The sequence below is a fragment of the Carcharodon carcharias genome, chromosome 19, assembly GCF_017639515.1.
Source record: "Carcharodon carcharias isolate sCarCar2 chromosome 19, sCarCar2.pri, whole genome shotgun sequence".
Classification (NCBI taxonomy): domain Eukaryota; kingdom Metazoa; phylum Chordata; class Chondrichthyes; order Lamniformes; family Lamnidae; genus Carcharodon; species Carcharodon carcharias.
This window is the reverse complement of record NC_054485.1, coordinates 11144360-11162703: the sequence shown is the minus strand read 5'-3', so window position 1 is coordinate 11162703 and position 18344 is coordinate 11144360. Positions and strand designations below refer to the sequence as shown.

Below are 18344 nucleotides of genomic sequence, written 5' to 3'. Positions count from 1 at the left end.
ATATAAACATAAGTTGTTGTTGTTGACGTGTGGTCACTGGGGTTTGCAGGTAAATGCAGGGACTAGTTTACCCCCAGCAGTTGGGGTGAAATGTTAAAAAAAGCTGTTTTTTTTTAAATTTAGGGAAATAAAGTTACACAAGGCGTACAGTATTAACATAATGTATATTCATGGATCTCCCGGCAGGGATCCTATTTTATAAGCGATTGTGCCAAACAAAAATTACGCCAACTCCATAAAAAAAATTCTGTAACAGACAGTTAATGAAGGAGGAGGAGGAAGGAATGTGGAGAGCAGGAATGCGCTGGAAATGGATATTTTACTTAGTGAAGGCGTTACTTACAAAAGCGGAGAAGGAAACTTGGGATGGCGTTGACGCCTTAAGTACAAAGGTTCAATCTAAAAACGGGCTTGTAGGATAGAGAAAGGAATTACTGGATCAGGAGCAGTTTCATCCCCACCACCACTACCACCAGCAACACCCCGGACCTTTCATTGTCTCTTGTTTCGCTGCGTCCACTTTGTGATTGACAGGGCGCCAGGGTTTCCAGTTTCCTGTCTAGTTAATTTCCCTCGTTCAGAGACACTTTTCTTTTGTGGCAGCGGGGTCCAGAAGGGTCCTCTTCGTAAAGCCTTGGGATGTGCGCATTAAACCACGAGGAATAATTTGTCAACGTTAGCAGCCGCGACATGGAGCGGTTGGGAAGTCCCATGTGAAGCCGATTGCCAGCGAAATGCTCAGCCTGAATCGACACCCATCCGAGGAGCAATGAGAGAATAAAATTCATCGAGAGAGAGAGAGAAGGTAAAAGAGTTTCCACCCATGCTACTCTGTTTTTGCTTTAATTTGAACACAATGACACCCCGTGCAATGAAAGCGAAGTTTAATTAAGATGCCTGAAAAATAACTTGTCTTTCAACCTCTCGGGGACACAATGGACTCCCTGATTAACTGTCCAGCGTGCAGATTTACCAGAATGATAGGCACTCAGAAGAGTTAAAATTACAGGTTGCATAACATGGCCTTCTCTCCCTTTGTTTGGACGGTTGAGGGGGTGATCTAATTGAGGTGTTTAAGGTGATAAAGGGATTTGATAAATCCGATATGGATGAACTAGTTCCTCTGGTGGGAATCCAAAACTTGAGGGCAAAATGTTAACATTAGAGATAGGCTAATTAGGAATGAAACCAGGCGGCAGCTTTCCAATAAAAAGCAGTGAAACCCTTCCCCCTCCCAAAGACACCGGATGCTGGGGGGTCAGTGGAAATTTTCAAGCGTGGGATCGATAGTATTTTTGTTGATTTAAAGGTCAAGGGATAGGGAACAAAGGCTGGTAAATAATGTTGAGGTTCAGATCAGCCATTAGCTAATTCATTGGCAGAACAGGCTTGTGGGTGGGGGGGATCTGAATGGCCTACTCATGTTCCTATGTCCCCTACACTATGGACTTTGGCCCTTACCTATGTGTAGTTTCATACAAAGGTAAAATAATTCAATTAGTTAAATTTTGTGTCGAGTTCTGTGTTAGAAGTATTGTGCCATGTGATCATTCGAGTCTGCTCAACCCAGTAAAATCGTGGCTGACCTTCTACCACAACTCCAATTTCCCGCCCTATCCCATAAACTTTGATTCTCTTAGTGTCCAAAAAATTGTCAATCTCAACCACTGAGCATCCACAGCCCTCTGCGATAGAGAATGACAAAGATTCACAATTCTCTTAGTGACAAATTTTCTCCTTGTTTCAGTCCTAAATAGCTGACCCCTTACCATGAAATTGTGACCCTAGTTGTAGATACTCCAGCCCAGGGAAACATCCTCTCAGTATCTACCCTATCAAGCCGATTAATAATTTTACATGCTGCTATGAGATCACTTCTCATTCTCCTAAACTCTAGAGAACATTGGCTCATTCTACTCAATTTCTCCTCATTAGACAACCCAGGATCTCAGATTATATATAATTCTGCTCAGTGCAGACTCATCTACAATTGATGCCCTAAGTAATTTCTCCTCATTAGACAACACAGGATGTCAGATTATGTATAATTCTGCTCAGCGCAGCCTCATCTACAATTGATGCCCCAAGTGCAATACATAATGTACAGTAAAATATCTCAAATAAACTGAAAAGATCCAGTGCATTGACACTTCTCATATCAAAGGGCTGTGTTAGAAATCATTTAAGCTGCATGTTGTTTATCAACATGAAGCTTGTTACTAACACATGTGTAATGTTACTCCAACTGATGTAGTGTGATTTGGTGTTAAATGTGAGACCAGGCTGCACACTGGTGATAGTAAAAACAGCAATCACTGCCAAGGCAACTTTTATAAATGTTACAAGTAAGAAAAAAAACTCTTGGATGGTCTACTACATCAGCTTTAAAGTTACATTGCCAAGTTGTCTTGTTGGAGCTTTTCTAACATTGTTTCACTGGCACTAGTGGTAAACAGACACACAAGCATTCCTTGTCTAATCCCAATTTGAGACCAGTATAGTGTAGGGACTATAATTCATTACTGCTAACATTGCACCACTGTAAATCTGATAGGTGCAGCACTGATGTATCATTACAATTTGGATAAGGCTGATGGAATAACATTCTCCTTGCTCTGTTGGCATATTGCCTTAAGTGGTACAAGCGTGGGTAGCCTGTACTCAGTTCCCAAGCCTACATGTTCACAGCACTGAACAACAACTTGCATTTATACATAAAAAAGAAAGACTTGCATTTACATAGTGCTTTTCATGATCACCGGACATCTCAAAACACTTCACCGCCAAAAGAGTACTTTTGAAATGTAATCACTATTGTAATGTAGGAAATATATCACTTTTAACCTAGTAAAACATCCCAAGGCACTTCGTAGGGCCAATCATCAAACAAAATTTGACACTGAGCTACATAGGGAGATCTTTGGTCAATAAACAGTCTACAATCTCTCCTCAATGAATAATATTTCTCAGAACATTTACTTTACCTGCTGGAAGAGCTGCTGTTGAGATTGAGGCAGGACAGAAAGTTCCAGCTGGTTCTGCACATAAGTTGTGCGTGAACTAGGTGCATAATGTGGAAAATATTTCATTTCCATCACTTTTGATCCCACTTTTACCCTCCAAAAACTAAATAAAATCAAGTAAACAGTTTTTCATCTGTGGAGGGCATCAAGTGGAGCAGCCCGATAGATGATATCTCTTATCAGAAAGCTTAGTTCAAAATGGATTCCATTTTATGTGACAATGGTTGTTCCACAGTGGCATCTTCAAGTACTGTCTCCAAGGAGCTCAACCTTAGCTCATAAAGGCTCCTAATAGGCTTCTCTTCTTCTTTTCCTCCTAACAATGTACACCAGCTATTAGTGGAATTAGGGTCAAGAAAGAGTGGTGATATTTTTAATAAGTAAAAGGAGGAAATTTAATTATTAATTTTATGTTGTTAACTACTTATCAACATGCACAATCTGCAGCCTAGAGCAACCAAATTGATAATACCTTTTGGGGAATGTGTAGGAGGATTATCAGCATATGCCTGACTCCATAGGAATCAAAACAAAAATATTTCAGCTTCCTGTTTTTTTTATGCAAGAAAGCAAGTCCATGGGACAACACAGCCTCTGTAAACAATATTTTACATGTTGATGCCACTGGCATGCTGTGAGGCAGTTCCACCAACATTCACAAGTTCCAAGATAGTTCTGGTTAACATAATGCAAGTGAAACATGATAGATAATGGAACATTGTAGATGAATGTAAGCTTCAAAAGTTTTGTGAGTCACACAGATTCCTTTCTCCAAAAAATATTTTACTGGTTACACAGTTAGTGTGTGTTGTGGAACAAACCCTTATGTTACATAAAAAATAAGTCACTGGTTCTGAAAGCTAATATGGCTACTAAATCATTAGATTAAAATGTGCAATGTTTTATTTATCCATCTGACTGTCCTCTCAAAGTTGATGTAAAAGATCCCATGACACTATTTCAATGAAGAGCAGGGTGTTATCCTCAGTGTTCAGGTCAGTATTAATCAATATCACAAAAACAGATTATTTGGTTGTTATCACATTGTCCTTTGTGGAATTTGCTGTGTGCTTACTGTCTGCTGCATTTCCTACATTACAACAGTGACTACAGTTCAGAATTAATCCATTGGTTTGAGATGTCTGGTGGTTGTGAAAGGTGCACTATAAATATGTCTTTCTTTTATGACTTGCTCTGCCATAGTGTTTCACATGGGGAGTCAGGAGCGTAGGTAATCTTTAGCTGAAGTTAGGTTGATTGGCAGAAGATAATTGAACCTAATTTAAAATCAGTCATTTATTTTTATTTCCATTATGAACTCCTATGCAACATTTTAATTGGAAACACTCTAAGTAATTTGTATCATGATATCCTTTTGTCATTAGTAACACTGCAGTACTCCCACTGACAGGATAGGGTAATGAAAGCATGACAGGTTTACATAGGGAGGTTCCATTCTAAACATTTTATAAGGGGGGAAAAAGTGAATAAAAAATGAACACAGATTTTAAATGTATGTCGAATTGTTGGTCACCGCTGGCTGATCTTACTTAAACTGCTGAATGTGTTTCCATGAGTGCAGTAAACATAATGGTTTGCCAGATGTGAGCTTTTAATCCTATCTGTGTCTTCAGAATTATTTTGAACTATCTAACATAGGGTGAAGTATTGATGATTACAGATCTGGTGGGAACAATTTTGAGGTGATAAATTGGGAGTGTCATACAAGAAGTATCTGGCATGACATTAAAATGTAAGTGTGATTTTTCATTTGTCGTATTGGCACTGCTTTTGAGGTGTAAATTATTGGTTCTATAATTTGAGGTTCCCATAGAAGTATTTTTCTCTGTGTGGTTTCACAGAAGTTCCCACATTGGTTCTTATCAATAGCAGCAATGACAGCTTTCATTTACTTAAACAGAAGTTCCCAGGCATTGCATAAAAGATTTGTGGGAAACAACCAAGAGAGGAGAGGTTAGGAATTGACCAAAAACAGTCAGTGATAAATTTGAACAACATTTGTATTTGTATAATGCCTTTAATGTTATAAAAGTCCCCAAGGCACTTTACAGGAGCATTATAAAAAAGAATTTGTTACTGAGCCATATAAGGAGATATTAAGGAAAATGACCAAAGGGTTGGTTTCAAAGAGAGTATTAAAAGAAGGAAGAGAGGTAAAGAAATGGGGATGTTTAGAGAGGGAATTACAGAGCTGAGGGCCATGACAGCTGCAGGCACAGCCATCAATGGTGGAGTGATTAAAATCGGGAATGTTCAATGTTAATTGTGTCATTTGAGGTTAGGTACATACAGGTAATGGGCATTGATTGGATGGTTACTTGAGCATATATAAAGAGGCACTGACTGACACAAGAACAGAATGGAGTCAGGAGGTATACGCTTATAATCTTTCACTCTGTGAATAGATCTATTCCAAGTAAAAGACTGGGTCTGCTTTCTTCCTTCACCAACTGGCAATCAGGAGTACAATATTCAAGAGGCCAGAATTAAAGGAGTGCAGATAACTCAAGAGGTTGTGGGGTTGGAGGAGATTACAAAGATAGGGGTGAGGCCATGGAGGGATTTGAAAACGAAGAAGTGAATTTTACACCAAGGCATTGGTTGACTGGGAGCCAGCTGAATAAGCACAGAGTGAACAGGACTTGGTGTGAGCTGAGACACAGGCAGCAGAGTTTTGGATGACCCCAGGTTTACAGAGGGTAGAACGTGGGAGGCCTTGAAGCAAGAGTGAAAAATGGTGGAGATGGCTGGTGCGGAGTGGGTAGCAAGACAAGGGATTACAGAGCTATATCCCAGTCAGCTGAATGTACTGGTGTCAATGCTGAGGTGAAGGAAGAGGGAGGAAATACACATGAAGCTGGAGTCAGTGAAACGGATTATGTGTTTAAGGGCGATATAAAGCTAGAAGATGGTGTGGAGATTGCACAGGGTGAAGCCACAGAGAGATTTGAAGCAATTGCGGTTTGGTGTACAATGGGATATGGAGGCTGTAACATTTTAAGAGTATATTCTTCTAAAGTGTGTGTCCCTGATAATCAACTGTCATCCTATTAGATTTAATAATCTTACTAGACTAGCCACAATACGGCAGATTTTTCTATGGATGCTCCCTTAGGTTTGAAACATTCCATAGCACACATAACAACAGTAAAATACTGCAGATGCTGGAAATAAGAAATAAAATCAGAAGTTGCTGGAAATACTCAGCAGGTCTGGCAGCATCTTTTCTTTTATTTATTCACGGGATGTGGGCTTCGCTGGCTGGGCCAGCATTTATTGCCCATCGCTGGTTGCCTTTGAGAAGTGGTGGTGAGTTGCCTTCTTGAACCGCTGCAGTCCATGTGGCGTGGGTACACCCACAGCGCTGTTAGGAAGGGAGTTCCGGGATTTTGACCCAGCGACAGTGAAGGAACGGTGATATATTTCCAAGTCAGGATGGTGAGTGGCTTGGAGGGTAACTTGCAGGTGGTGGTTTTCCCATCTATCTGCTGCCCTTGCCCTTCTAGATGGCAGTGGTTGTGGGTTTGGAAGGTGCTGTCAAAGAAGCCTTGGTGAATTCCTGCAGTGCATCTTGCAGATGGTACACATTGCTGCTACTGTGCATTGGTGGTGGAGGGGGTGAATGTTTTTGGATGTGGTGCCAATCAAGTGCGCTGCTTTGTCCTGGACGGTGTCAAGGTTCTTGAGTGTTGTGGGTGCTGCACTCATCCAGGCAAATGAGGAGTATTCCATCACACTCCTGACTTATGCTTTTTTGATGATGGACAGGCTTTGGGGAGTCAGGAGGTGAGTTACTTGTCGCACGATTCCTAGCCTCTGACCTGCTCTTGTAGCCACAGTATTTATATGGCTAGTCCAGTTCAGTTTCTGGTCAATGGTAACCCCCGGAATGTTGATAGTGGGGAATTCAGTGATGGTAATGCCATTGATCATCAAGGGGCGATGGTTGGATTCTCTCTTGTTGGAGATGGTCATTGCCTGTGGCACAAATGTTACTTTCTGTGGAGAGAGGAACTGTTAACGTTTCAAGGCGATTACTTTTCATCTGCCCTATCACAGGCCTTCCCTTTTATTCTTTGTTGAAATGGCAAGCGACAGGGAGCTTGCCATTTCAACACTCCACCCTGCTCTCATGCCCACATGTCTGTCCTTGGCTTGCTGCATTGTTCCAGTGAAGCTCAATGCAAACTGGAGGAACAGCACCTCATCTTCCGACCAGGCACTTTACAGCCTTCCGGACTGACTTTTGAGTTCAACAATTTTAGATCATGAACTTTGTCCTCCGTCCCCACCCCCTTTCCGATTACCCCCCGCTTTTTTTTCAATAATTTATATAGGTTTTTCTTTTCCCACCTATTTCCATTATTTTTAAATGTATTTCCATCCATTGTTTTATCTCTACCTTTTAGCCTATTTTGATTCCTTCACCCCACCCCACCCCCACTAGGGCTATCTGTACCTTGCTTGTCATGCTTTCTACCCTTAATTAGCACATTCCTTAGATAATAGCACATTTCAACACCTCTTTGTCCTTTTGCTATGACATCTTTTGGCTTTCTCCATCTATCACTGCCACTTTATCCAGCTCTACATGTCACCCCCCCCGCCCCCCCCTCTTAAACTAGTTTATATTTCACCTGTCTTCTATTTTTCCTTAGTTCTGTTGAAGAGTCATACGGACTCAAAACATTTACTGTTCCTCTCCGCAGATGCTGCCAGACCTGCTGAGTTTTTCCAGGTATTTTTATTTTTATTTTTGTTTTGGATTTCCAGCATCCGCAGTTTTTTGCTTTTATATAATTGACTAATTATCTTTTTCAATTATTTGCTACAAAGCAAAGTTTTTATTTTTAGAATGAAGAAGTTACAGAGTTCAGTCTTTGCTTTGGGTGTGCTGATTCAGTGTATTTAATATTAAACTTGTGTTTCACCCTGCGTGCTCTGTCTGAGGAGGTCCCAGAACTCCTGAATTCAAGAAACCTCTAGTTTGGGCTATATTGGGCTTTTATTTTGGAAAACCCAGAAGTTTCCTTTTCCAGTAAAAGGAAATAATGATTTCTACTATTTAGTTAGAATACAGGAAAGTTTGTTTCAATACAAACTGCTTCGTATAACTTGCTTATAATTGCTGTCTTTAAGCTTCAGTAATGTCCTTAACCTGGCCCCAGGCTTTTAGAATATTTTAAAATCTAGATTAAATATTTAAATAATGAGGTGACATATACATCAGAATTTCTGAGTCAGCATAAGATTTAGTTTAGAACATTTAAATCAGCAAAACTCTGCAGTATTTTCCATTTGGATTATTAACTTAACCTTTTATTTCTCATGCACCAAAACGTGTGTAAAATGATTGGTTGGTTCTGTTCTCAGCATAACGTGGGTTGTGAAGGGCACATGAAAGAAAATGACCAAATAAAACAGAAATAAATATTCAGCCAATGATGGTGTGAAGTATTTCTTCCAGTCATCAGCTGTGGTACTTGTAATACATGTCTCCAAAGGGACATGTACATTCCCACATTGAAAGGAATATCCTTTGACTACACCTGTGGTAGAGGCAATCCGTCTGCCATGAATGAAGACCATTATTAATAGTTAAATGAAGACAATGTTTTGCTTTTGTTTTGAATGGCTGAAAAATGGCACATGGTATCCCACCATCTGGCGACCTCTGCATAATGAATGTCTAGCTGTGTGAAGCTCTAACTTTGTGAAGCTCTTTAATCTAACAATATTCATCCTCTTGTGCTCAATATTTCCATCACTGTGGGCCCAGCTGTCCTAGATTAAAAATCATCACAATGGTATTTATCCATAATTAATACACCAAATTAATTGTTCTGTTTTGCAAATTGAGAAGTTTAGGATCTGAAAACATTTTCAGAAAAACGTGGATTAATTAATATACTGAGTGATATTGAGGCACAGTTTTTTTTTTACCCATTCATGGGATGTGGGCTTCGCTGGCTGGTTAAGCATTTATTACCCATCCCTAGTTGCCCTTGAGAAGGTGGTGGTGAGCTTCCTTCTTGAACCGCTGCAGTCCATGTGGTGTAGGTACACCCACAGTGCTCTTAGGAAGGGAGCTGCAGGATTTTGACCCAGTGACAGTGAAGGAACAGCAATATATTTCCATGTCAGGATGGTGAGTGACTTGGAGGGAACTTGCAGGTGGTGGTGTTCCCATCTATCTGCTGCCCTTGTCCTTCTAGATGATAGTGGTTGGGGTTTGGAAAGTCCTGTCTAAAGAGCCTTGGTGAATTCCTGAGTGCGTCTTACAGATGGTATACACTGCTGTCAGTGTTTGTCGGTGGTGGAGGGAGTGAATGTTTGTGGATGTGGTGCTAATGGAGCGGACTGCTTTGTTCTGGACGGTGTCAAGCTTCTTGAATGTTGTGCGAGCTGCACTCATCCAGGCAAGTGGGGAGTATTCCATCACACTCCTGACTTGTGCCTTGTAGGTGGTGGACAGGCTTTGGGGAGTCAGGAGGTGAGTTAATCGTCGCACGATTCCTAGCCACTGATCTGCTGTTATAGCCACAGTACTTATATGGCTAGTCCAGTTCAGTTTCTGGTTAATGGTAACCCCCAGGATGTTGATAGTGGGGGATTCAGCAATGGTAATGCCATTGAACATCAATGGGTGATGGTTTGATTCTTTCTTGTTGGAGATGGTCATCGCCTGACACTAGGCGTGGTGTGAATGTTACTTGCCACTTGTCAGCACAAGCCTGGATATTGTCCAGGTCTTGCTGCATTTGGACATGGACTGCTTTAGTATCACAAATGCTGTTGAACATTGTGCAATCATCAGCAAACTTCCCCACTTCTGACCTTAGGATGGTCATTGATGAAGCAGCTGAAGATGGTTGGGCCTACGGCACTATCCTGAGGAACTCCTGCTGAGATGACTGACGTCCAACAACCACAGCCATCTTCCTTTGTGCTAAGTATGACTCCAACCAGTGGAGAGTTTTCCCCTGATTCCCATTGACTCCAGTTTTGCTAGGGCTCCTTGATGCCACATTCAGTCAAATGCCTCCTTGATGTCAAGGGCAGTCACTCTCATTTCACCTAGGGAGTTCAGCTCCTTTGTCCATGTTTGAACCAAGGCTGTAATGAGGTCAGGAGCTGAGTGGCCCTGTTGGAACCCAAACTGGGCGTCAGTGAGCAGTTATAGCTAAGCAAGTGTTGCTTGATAGTACTGTTGATGACCCCCTCCATTACTTTACTGATGATGGAGAATAGACAGATGGGGTGGTAATTGGCTGGGTTGGGTTTGTCCTGCTTTTTGTGTACAAGACATACCTGGGCAATTTTCCACATAGCCGGGTAGATGCCAGTGTTGTAGCTGTACTGGAACAGCTTGGCTAGGGGCATGGCAAGTTCTGGAGCACAAGTCTTCAGTACTATTGCCAGAATATTGTCAGGGCCCATAGCCTTTGCAGTATCCAGTGCCATCAGCTGTTTCTTGATATCACATGGAGTGAATCAAATTGGCTGACGATTGGCATCTGTGATGCAGGGAACCTCCAGAGGAGGCCAAGGTGGATCATCCACTTAGCACTTCTGACTGAATTTATAGCAAATGCTTCAGAGTTATCTTTTGTCAGTGCTGGGCTCCCCCATCTTTGAGGATGGGGCTATTTGTGGAGCCTCCTCCTCCTCCTCCAGTTAGTTGTTTAATTGTCCACCACCATTCACGACTAGAAGTGGCAGGATTGCAAAGCTTAGATCTGATCCTTTGGTTGTGGGATTGCTTAGTTCTGTCTGTCACTTGGTGCTTATGCTGTTTGGCATGTAGGTAGTCCTGTGTTATAGCTTCACCAAATGACCTCATTTTTAGGTGTGCTTGGTGCTGCTCCTGGCATGCCCTCCTGCACTCTTCATTGAACCAACATTGATCCCCTGGATTGATGGTAATGGTAGAGTGGGGGATATTCGTGGCCATGAGGTTACAGATTGTGTTCGAGTACAGTTTTGCTGCTGCTGATGACCCACAGTGCCTCATGGATGTCCAGTCCCGAGTTGCTAGATCTGTTCGAATCTATCCCGTTTAGCATGGTGGTAGTGCCACACAACACGATTGAGGGCTTCCTCAATATGAAGGTGGAACTTCATCTCCACTACGACTGTGCGGTGGTCACTCCTACTGATACTGTCATGGACAGATGCATCTGCAGCAGACAGGTTGGTGAGGATGAGGTCAAGTGCGTTTTTCCCTCATGTTGGTTCCCTCACCACCTGCCGCAGACCTAGCCTAACAGATATGACCTTTAGGACTCGGCCAGCTTGGTCAGTAGTGGTGCCACCGAGCCAATGTGATAGGCATTGAAGTCCTCCACCCAGAGTACATTCTGCGCCCTTGCCACCCTCAGTGCTTCTTCCAAGTGGTGTTCAACATGCATCAGCTGAGGGAAGGCGGTACATGATAATCAGCAGGAGGTTTTCTTGCCCATGTTTGACCTGATGCCATGAGACTTCATGGGATCCGGAGTTGATGTTGAGGATTCCCAGGGCAACACCCTCCCGACTGTATACCACTGTGCTGCCAACTCTGCTGGGTCTGCCCTGCCGGTGAGACAGGACATACCCAAAGATAGTGATGGTGGGACATTATCTGTAAGATACGATTCCATGAGGATGACTATGTCAGGCTGTTGCTTGACTAGTCTGTGAGACAGCTCTCCCAATTTTGGTACAAGCCCCTAGATGTTAGTAAGGAGGACTTTGCAGGGTCAACAGGGCTGAGTTTGCTGTTGCCGTTTCCGGTGCCTAGGTTGATGCCAAGTGGTCTGTCCAGTTTCATTCCTTTCTATTGACTTTGTAGCAGTTTGATACAACTGAGTGGCTTGCTAGGCCAAGAGGGTATTTAAGAGTCAACCACATTGCTGTGGGTCTGGAGTCACATGTAGGCCAGACCAGGTAAGGATGGCAAATTTCCTTCTCAAAGGGACATTAGTGAACCAGATGTGTTTTTACAACAATTGACAATTAGACTTTAAGAATTAGATTTTGAGTGAATTCAAATTCCATCATCTGCTGTGGTGGGATTCAAACCCAGGTCCCCAGAGCATTGCCCTGGGTCTCTGGATTACTAGCTCAGCAACAATACCACTACGCCATCACCTCCCCTACGGCACAGTTACTTCATTGCTAAGTTGATTCCATTGGCAATGAACATGATGTCTCATATCAGGCTGTCCCGACATAATTTAAAACTAAATGAGAGATTTATTAGATCAGTGAGTGCGACTCTAGTCTTTTGTTTGATATATTTTAACTGCAATATCATAAAAGTCTAGGGTGAGCCAAGGCCAGCTAGTTCTCAAGCGTCCCTCTAAAAATAATGACTTGCATTTGTAAAGCACTTTTCATGATCACCAGCACTTTATAGTCAATTAAGTACTTTTGAAATGTAGCAGCCAATTCACACACAGCAAACTCCCACAAACAGCAATGTGATAATGATCAGGTAATCTGTTTTTATATGGATTGAGGGATAAATATTAGCCAGAACATCAGGGATAACTTTTTTTTCAAAATAGTGCCATGGGATCTTTTTACATTCACCCAAGCAGGCAGAAGGGGCTTCGGTTTAACATCTCATCTGAAAGACAGCACTTCAGCAATGCAGCATTTCCACAGTACTACACTCGAGCATCAGTCTTGATTTTTGTGCTCAACCCTGGAGTGGGACTTGAACCTAGAATCTTGTGACCCAGAGGTGACCATGGTGCCAACTGAGTCACAGCTGGAACTGTACCCTAGCATCTTGGCTCTCCTTGTTTACCATTCAATTGATTTGAATGCCCCATAAAGTCCAGCATCCTACACCACAGGAAGCACAGCAAGATGGAATTTCTGCCTTTGGCTTTGGTCTCACAACGACCCTGTCCCAAACCTGAGGGATGGGGTCATTATCACCATCCCTATGCCCGAATTCTTCAAGAAGAATTGGAATTTTCAGGGAAGTACAGAGGGTTTTAAAACCAAATAGTGGGGCAGGGGGTCAGATTTGGGAAGATGTAAAAGAGTAGAGAAAAGGCAACAGACCGTGACAGGAAGGGTCAGAGTACAGGAAGTACAAATCTAAGAGTAAATCATTAGATAAGACTGGAGGTTACAAAAATAAGAATAGGGCAAGATTAAAGGCTCCATTATCTGAATACATGCAGCATTCAAGACAAAACAGATGAACTGAGAGCGCAAATAGAAATAAATAAGTACAATGTGACAAGCCATTACAGAGACATGGCTGCAGATGACATAGATTGGGACCTGAGTATTGAAGGGTACGTGACATTTAGGAAGGACAGGAAGCTAGGAAAAGGTGGAGGGGTGGCTCTGTTAATTAATGATGGTATTAACATAATACAGAGGGATGGCCTAAGTTCAGGAAACTAGGATGTAGAAACGGTTTGGGTATAGCTGAGAAATCATAAGGACAAGAAGTCACTTGGAGTGATTTGCAGGTCTCCTAACAATAACCATGTGATGGAACAGGGTATAAAGGAAAAAATAATGGGAGCTTGTCAGAAAGATATGGCGATAATCATGGGGAATCTTGACCTGCATATAGACTGGGAAAATTGGATGGGCAAGGGTAGCCTAGATGAGGAATTCATAGAATGTTTTTGGGATAGTTTCTTTGAACTGTGCGTTCTGGCACCAACCAGAGAACAGATTGTACCAGACAAGATAGGATTAATTAATAACCTCATAATGAAGGTTCCCCTAGGTAGCAGTGATCATAATATGATTGAATTTTACATTCAGTTTGAGGGAGAGAAGAGTGGATCAAGATGAGTATTTAAAATTTAAATAAGGGCAATTATGAGGGCAAGAAAGCAGAGCTAGCTCAAGTGAACTGGCAAATTAGGTTAAGGGACAGGTCAACAGAGATGCAGTGGCGAAAATTTAAGGGGATGTTTCAGGATACACAGAGCAGATACATTCCAACGAGAAAGAAAAATTCCAAGGGGAGGACCCACCATCAAGGTTAACTAAAAAAATTAAACATAATATCAAACTTAAAGAAAGAGCATACAATTGTGCAGAGATGGGTGGCAGGTTAGAAAAAACAGCAAAGTGACCAAAAGATTAATAGGGAAGGAAAAATTTGAGTACAAGAGAAAGCTAGCTGGAAATATAAAGACAGGTACTAAGAGTTTCTATAGATATTTTAAAAAGAAATGAGTTAACAAAGTGAGCGTTGGTCCTATAGAAAGTGAGCCTGGGAATTAATAATGCAAAATAAGGAGATGGCAGATGAATTGAACTAGTATTTTGCATCGGTCTTCACTATAGAGGATACAAGTAGCATCCCAGAATTAGCTATAAATTAGGAAAAGGTAGGGAGGGAGGAACACGGGAACATTACAAGCACCAGGGAAGTGGTACTTGGAAAATTGTTGGAGCTGCAGACTGACAAGTTCCCGGGTCCTAATGGACTTCATCCAAGGGTCTGGTGAGATATTTGATGCGTTGGTTTTAATTTTCCAAAATTTCCTAAATTCGGAGAAGGTTCCATTCGATTGGAAAATAGCGAATGTAACTCTTTTACTCAAAAAGGGAGGAAGACAGAAAACAGGAAATGTCAGGACAGTTTGTTTGACATCTGTCATGGGGAAAATGTTAGAATCTATTATTAAAGACATTATATAGCAGGGTAATTAGAAGAATTCAGGGTAGTTAGGCAGAGTCACCATAGTATTGTGAAAGGTACTTCATGTTTAACCAATTTATTGGAGATCTTTGAAGAAGTAACATATGCAGTGGATAAAGGGGAACTGGCAGATGTACTGTATTTAAATTTCCAGAAGGCAGGTGCCACATCAAAGGTTATTGTGAAAAATAAAAGCTCATGGTGTAGAGAGTAACATATTGGCATGGATAGAAGATTGGCTAGCTAACAGGAAACAGTTGGTAGGGTTTTTCTGGTTGGTGGGATGTGACGAGTGGTGTGCCACAGGGATCGATACCGGGGAGTCAACTTTTTACAACTTATATAAATGACTTGGATAAAGGGACCGAAGGTAATTTGCTGATGACACAAAGATAGGATAGTATGAATTGAAGGGAACACAAGGAGGCTACAAAGGGATATAGATAGGTTAATTGAATGGGCAAAGATCTGGCAAATGGGGTGTAATGTGGGAAAGTGTGAAATAGTCCATTTTGGCAGGAAAAATAAAAAATCATATTTTCTAAATGGTGCGAGATTACAGAGTTTGGAGACGCAGAGAGGTGTAGTTGTCCTTGTGCATGAATCACAAAAGGTTAGTATGCAAGTACAGCAAGTGATTAGGAAAGCTAATAGAATGTTATCATTTATTGTGGGGGGAATTGAATACTAAAGTAGGGAGGTTATGCTTCAGTTATACAGGGCATTAGTGGGACCACACCTGCAGAATTGTGTACAGTACTGGTCTCCTTATTTAAGGAAGGATGTAAATATGTTTGAAGCAGTTCAAAGAAGCTTTACCAAACTAATAGCTGGATTGAGTGGGTTGTCTTATTAGGAAAGGTTGGATAGGTTAGTCTTGTATCTGCTGGAGTTTAGAAGAGTAAGAGGTGACTTGATTGAAACGTATAAGATCCTGATGGATCTTGACTGTGTGGATATGGAAAGGATGTTTCCTCCTCTGGGAGAATCTAGTGTAGGGGTCACTGTTTAAAAGTAAGGGGTCACCCATTTAAAACAGAGATGAGGAGAATTTTTTTCTCTGAGGGCTGAGAGTCTTTGGAACTCTTCCTCAAAAGGCAGTGGAAGCAGCGGCTTTGAATATTTTTAAGGTAGAGGTAGATAGATTCTTGATGAGCGGGGGTGGGGGTGAAAGGTTATCAGGCGTCGGCAGGAATGTGGAGTTGAGGCTATAATCAGCCATGATCTTAATGAAAGGAAGAGCAGGCTTGAGGGGCCGAGTGGCCTACTCCTGCCCCTAATTCGTATGCTCGTATATAAATGCAAGTTTGTCTGTACCTAATTGAAACTTACTTTTTATCAATCTATACTGAAGGTTTCTGGTCCTATTAGCCTAACCCATTCTAAAATCACATTTTAGGTTTATCTTTTTGAACAATCATAAAATTAAAAAAGGCTTGACAGACTTGGAGTGGAATCGCCTCAAGTTTGCACAAAGTGTGGTAAGTGGCAGGGAAAAGGACGTTTTACACCAGCTACAGTGGAGGGTTTTCGCACTGTATCGTCCCATTCCTGGCATGTCCTGTCTCATTAATAATGCATTCCTGGGAAACATGCCACATCGCTGGCGAGGCAGCCTCTAATTCACCCGCCCCGCTATCACCTCAGGCCATATTTAAGGGGCGACCCTGCACAGAGCTAACTCTCCCTGAGACATTGGAAGCCACTGGAAAGCCATGGCTGTCAAAGGAAGGAAACATGCTGGTCCCAAATTTAATGACACCTCCCTTGGGTGCAGTCGAGAGCCACCTTCAAGTTTCCCTCTGGGATTTGGGCAGTTTGGCACTTACCACCTGCCTGCCATAATGGTGGAAGCTCTTGCGGTTGACGTATTTGACTGCTTGTTGCCACGGAGATCTAAGCACCACGTGATTGCAGTTGATGGTATCCTGCACTTGTGGAAAACCTGAGATCTGTGCAAATCCCAGCACTCTCACTCCCTAGCTTGCCTGATCCTGGACGAAATGCACAAAGGCCTGTGCCTTTGTGAAGATGGTGTCCGTGACCTCTTGGATGCATTCGTGGGTGGAGGCTTGCGAGATCCTGCACAGGTCACCTGTGGAGCCCTGAAAGGAGCCACTGGCATAAAAATTGAATGCCGTGGTCACTTGCTTGGCCACTGGCATTGGATGCCCTCCATACCCCCGTGGCACCAAATCCTGCAGCAGGGCGCATTTGTGACTGACCAGTTCCCTAGATATGTGCAGTCTTTGGCGATACTGGTTCTTGGTCATCTGCAGGAATCACAAGCATCTTCTATGGACCCTGTTATCTAGGAGGTGCCCATGAGTGACGGCTCTCTGTGGATCTTCAGCTGCGTGAGCAGCAGGCCCAGTTTCTCCTTCATCTTGAGGGAGGTGCTCCTCCCTTTGCTGAGCCAGTGCTTTTGGTCGTCTTCTCTGCTCTCTGTAAGGCATGATGAATACCGCTAAATCACCAGGCTCCATGATCTGCTCTGAAGAAGTCATATGGACTCGAAACATTAACTTTGTTTTTCTCTCCACGGATTCTGTCAAACCTGCTGAGTTTTTCCAGCACTTTCTGTTTTTATTTCAGATTTCCCACATCTGCTGTATTTTGCTTTTATCCATGATCCTGATGTTCTCCTCCTGCAGGATCACTGAGAGAGGCGAGTGGGTTAGCATATGTGTCCTAAGAACCTCTCTTGGTTAAGACTGAAGATCCCTTCACACATGCAGGTGAGCGCTGGCTTTCACTTGGATGGCCAGTGTGTAGTGCACTTCATGGTTGTCCCAAATCCCACCCACCTCCACCCCACTCCACTTGACTGATTGGCGGCAGCTTCGGCCAATGGACTGCAGGCATTCTCCTAACCCAGACTGCAAGGCTGCACCGTTAGCTTGACCCATAACCCATAATGGACTTAACCCATAAGTCCAAACCTTAATAAAGACATTGCAAGGGGCTGTGAGCAGCTCCACCAGTGACTGCTGCATGGCCGCCTTTCGCAAGGGAATTGTGTAACTTTCCCAGTCGGCCCTCTATAACGCACGTTAATTTGCAATCCGCGCCTGAGGGGTGCAAAGTCCTGGAGGAATTGGTGCCACTTGCGTGCTTTTGCGTTGCTTGAGTGGGCAGTAAAGCTTCAGAGGCTCCAACTCCAAGCCTATCAATGGAGATGCAGCTGAACAGTTTCAGCTGTGGAAGAATGCTTACTTTTGACAAGCTTTTCCAAGTGTGTGGCCCCTCCCCTCCCCCAGCCGCCGACATGTGTTTGTGTACTTCCTTCAGGCTGTGCGGCCTTGTCTACCCCCCGGCCACACCTGCACTGGAGCCCTTGCCAAAGCAACACAATGAAAGCCAGCGGGGAGAAAGTGTCTTGCTTGTGCTGCTGTGTGAATGTGCGGCACCTCTTCCTTAATGTCCTGTGGGGCGATGCTTGTGAGCGCTGTTCAAGTTTGTGTGCAACTCACCTCCGAGTTCCCTGAAAGTTCGGGTCGCCAGGTACACGTCTTTTAAAGGCAGTCTTGAGGAATGCCATGCTGAAGTCGCGCTAACGTGGGTGGTAAATTTGACGTGGGGCGATGATTCTGGTGAGCAATTAGACGCAAATGTACGAAAATGATGTT

General features: G+C 42.8%; 1 protein-coding gene across 3 annotated transcripts in view; it reads left to right on the top strand.

Moving 5' to 3' along the window:
• The first annotated feature begins 300 nt into the window (after positions 1–300).
• Positions 301–18344, top strand: part of LOC121291765 (transmembrane protein 200A-like) — a 53589-nt gene continuing 35545 nt past the window's right edge. For all 3 annotated transcript variants that reach the window (XR_005946069.1, XR_005946068.1, XM_041213306.1), the window contains exon 1: positions 301–805. The gene's annotated coding sequence lies outside the window, so the exon portion shown is untranslated. The remainder of the gene's footprint in view (positions 806–18344) is intronic.